Genomic DNA, 4,317 nt, shown 5'->3' on the forward strand with positions numbered 1-4,317 from the left:
AAAAAAAAATTAGCTGGGCATGGTGGCGCATGCCTGTAGTCCCAGCTACTTGGGAGGCTGAGGCAGAAAGATTGCTTGAGCCCAGGAGTTTGAGGTTTCTGTGAGGTAGGATGACGCCACGGCACTCTAGCCTGGGCAACACAGTGAGACTCTGTCTCAAAAAAAATGTATATATATATATCCACTTCTGTGAAAACTCTCAAAAATTGGCAATTTCAAATGTTTGAACCATATTTGTTGTATGGTTCCATATGGCAAATTTCATATCGTTGGTAATAGTTTTCAGCAACAAGGACAATGAATATAGTACCATATCCCTAAATGCTTAAATATTTAGAAATGCATAATTCATAACTTGAGTTTTAAACTCAAGTATGTGTGCTAGATATTTATAATTTTTCCCCAAAAAAGCTCTGTCTACCGCTTTACTCTTGGTTCTCTCAGCACTTAAATATAGCATGTACAAAAAACAATTTGTTTACCTCTGGCTTGTATGTGATCTGAATCATCATTCATATGTGTCTATTTTCTCTCTCTACCTAGATAACAAACTCTTTGAAGACAGGTACTATTCTCCAGTTGCTTTATATTCTGCTCAGTACTTTGCACACAGGAAGCCTAAAATGATGATGTGCAAATTGTTTATCTACATTGTGGCTAATTAGCAGTGAGACTACTCACAGGTATTAGCAGTGCTGTTTAATTTTTCTATGTACTGCTAAGTAGGAAAATATTGATATTTGTATATCTTTAGGTTCTACTTTAAAGAGTACATCAGTTCAATCAGAATTTAAAAACACAATTAAAGCACAATGCTTTAATCTGGGGGAGCATTTTAATATGAGGTATAAATTCAGCTAATGAACACCCATTATAGTATACTATGTTATTCGGGCTCAATAAACAGCTTTTTAAAAATCTAGCTTTTGAGTAAATTGTGTGTTGTAAAGTTTTATTCCAATGAATGTTGTGATGTGTTTTGTTTTTCCCCATTATAACTACAGTGAACAAGAGACAGGAACTCTGAATTTTAATTCCAGCCCTAACAATGATACAGATTTACTAAGTAACCTAGAGCAGGTATCTTTTCTGATCAGTTTACCGGTTTGTCAAATGGACACATCCTAATGTCTTCTGAAATATACTGTTCTGATTATATATTGTTGGACAACAAACCTCCTCAGAACTTAGTGGCTTACACAACGATAGCTTTATCATTTTGGTTCTGGGCTCAGATGGCTGATTCTTGCTGAAGGTCTCTCACAAGATTGAAATCAGACAGTGGCTGGGGCTGGAATCATCTGATTCCTGAGCTGTGAAGACTCAAGACTCCAACAGCTAAGGGCTGGAACAGTCCGGGCTCTTATGGTGCTTGTCCTCCCTGTCTGTCTGTCTGTCTGTCTCTGTCTGTCTCTCTGGGGTCTGTGCATATGGTCATTCCATCATGGCGACTCAAGGCTCCAAAGTTGCACAACCCTTGAAGAAAGAGCCAGGCAGAAGGTGTATCGTGTTTTATAACCTAGTCCAAGAAATCACAAAGTGTCACTTCTGTCATCTTTTGTTAATCAAGGCAGCCACAAGGCTCTCTTCGTTTTTTTATTTTCAGAATATTATAGGGGTACAAACATTTTGGTTACATATAATGCCCTGGCTCTGTTAGTTTTAAGAGGAGGAAACATAGACTGCTGCTTGAAGAGAGAGGGGAAACATTTGATAGAACATGTGGGACCAAAAATATTGTTATGGCCATTTTTGGAAAGGACAATCTGCCACAAAAGCTGTGAGAATCAAATACCATTATTCGCTGTATGATATTTATACACAGAAATTTCCGTAAGTAGAGCCATAGCATTTTGCTGTGGCACACGTTTTCTAGGCTGCACATGCCTAATTGTGATGTATGGAACACGTACACACAAAGAGGCGCACACACACGCACAAGCCGCTAACTCAGTAGCATGGCTGTCTGAAGTCTTAAGCCAATACTTAAAGACATGAAAGGACAGCCAGGTGTTTCCTTCATTTTTAATAAGAATCTCCATTTTTTTCATGATGATCATTTATTCTGCTCTAATAAATTGCCCCAGCCAATTTGCCTTTGCTCTAGTTAATCCAGAACTCCCCTCTGCCTCATTCTTTTAAAATCCCGTACGACATCTGCAAGCCTTCATTCTCCCTCCATGAATCAACTCTTTTCATCTTTTAGATGCTGACCCAGTAAACACAAACACATCTGTGAACATTTAAACATTTACTTGTTACTCAGTTTTTCAACAATTTTTTTCTACTCTGATCATTATGTAATGGATATAGTTCTACTGCATAAATTTCAATCTCTGTGTTCCAAAGCTCACTCTTCTTCCTGCAGAAGTACTGATTTTTTTCCTAGCAGTATTCATTATGTTTTTTTTATTTTTATTACCCATGTTATTCTCATTTATTACATATTCTCATATTATTTATTTATTCAAATATTGAAAAGACAATGAATATAATATGGCTTGGTACCTGGCCATTCATGAAACCAGGAATTTTGAAATTTTCTGCCTAATCTTGGGGAAATGGATTGAATAAAAGGAAACCATTAGCTACTTCAGCCCAAATATCCAAAAAGGATAGTATTTATGTTTGGGTCATACAATAGTTTCAATACATTTTGAGGCAGCTTCAAATCTAAGTTCATATAAATTTCATTTCAATAAAATTCAACAAGTATTTATTGAATATCGATTACAGTCATGCATCACTTAACAATGGGGATGCATGCTGAGAAATACATCATTAGATGATTTCATCGTCGGGCAAACATAAATGGGTGTGCTTATGCAAACCTGGAGGTACAGCTTACCACACACCTAGGCTAAATGGTACAGCCTATTGCTCCCAGGCTACAAACCTGTACAGCATGTTACTGTACTGAATACTGTAGATAATCGTAACAGAATGATAATATTTGTGAATCGAAATCAATCTAAACACCGAAAAGGTATAGTAAAAGATAAAAATGATACAGCTATATAGGGCACTTAACATGAATGGAGCTTACAAGATTGGAAGTTGCTCTGGGTGAGTCAGTGAGTGAATATGAAGTCCTAGAACATTACTGTGCACTTTTATGTGACTGGCCACATGGTAGGTTTGTTTACACAGCGTCACCATAAGCATGTGAGTAATGCATTGGGCTATGACGTTATGATGACAGCTGTGTCACTAAGCAATAGGAATTTTTTAGCTCCATTATAATCTTATGGGACCAATGGCATATATGCGGTCTGTCTTTGACCAAAATGTCATTGTGTGGCACATGACTATGCAGACTTTGCTAAGTACACATGGGTTATAAAAGTGAATAGGGCATAAATCCTGCCATTAAAAACTTAGAAGAAAGGAGAATTAGACGAGTCCACAAATAACTACAAATTGAATTACAGAGAGGAGTAAGACAAACATTGCAACAGAAGAATACACAAAGTTTTGTGAAGGTCAGTGGAAAGAGAGAAGAGCATTTCTGGTAGAAGGATTAGAAAATGCTAAAAAAAAAAAAGTGGGTAAGTGGCTGATGGGTATAATAGGCTCTGAAAGATAGACATAATTTTGATAGACTTGGATGACAGAGAATAGTATTTAAAATTGAAATTATCGCATAAGCAAAGAGAGTCTGAGACAGGCTGGCTTTGCGACTCATGATCTGTGTAGTCTTCAGCAAGTAAGTGACTTGTCCTCTGAGCCTCAGTTTCCCCACCTATGAAATATAAGTAATAATAACTCCAACCTCTGGAATTTTTGAAGAGAATTGAATGACAAACTACATGTAAACTGTTCACCTGACTCATGTTAAATGGTCAAAAATAGAAATGACTAATGCAAGGCAGACTAAATACAGCAAAAATAATTAACTCTAACATAAGTGGAATTTTCTTACAGACACCTCTCAAAATGCTAGAGGAGTAGAGAGAAGGAGAGGGAAGATTTGACTAAATAATTTACTGTTTCCTCGTATTTCCTATGTATGGGTAGAACAAATTTTGGTTATAAAGAGTTATAAACAGTTATAAAGAGTGTTACAGACTAACATAAAAATGATTTTAGTGAAGGATTATAAATCTATACTAACATTTTGAGGGTCTTAACTAAAATATGCAGGTGCTAAGTTTTAAATGGGGCCTTGTGCTAGCATTTCATTAATGCAAATGGAATAGAAAGTTAAACTCTTAGTACTAATTTTATTTGTCTAGTTTAAGCCAGGAAAAATGAGCTCATGTCTCCAAGGATCTGATCTCAATGCTGAAAGGTAAATGCACAGAAACATGGTCACAT

The sequence above is a fragment of the Propithecus coquereli genome, unplaced genomic scaffold (genome assembly GCF_000956105.1).
Source record: "Propithecus coquereli isolate 6110/MARCELLA unplaced genomic scaffold, Pcoq_1.0 Scaffold143, whole genome shotgun sequence".
NCBI classification, from domain to species: Eukaryota; Metazoa; Chordata; class Mammalia; order Primates; family Indriidae; genus Propithecus; species Propithecus coquereli.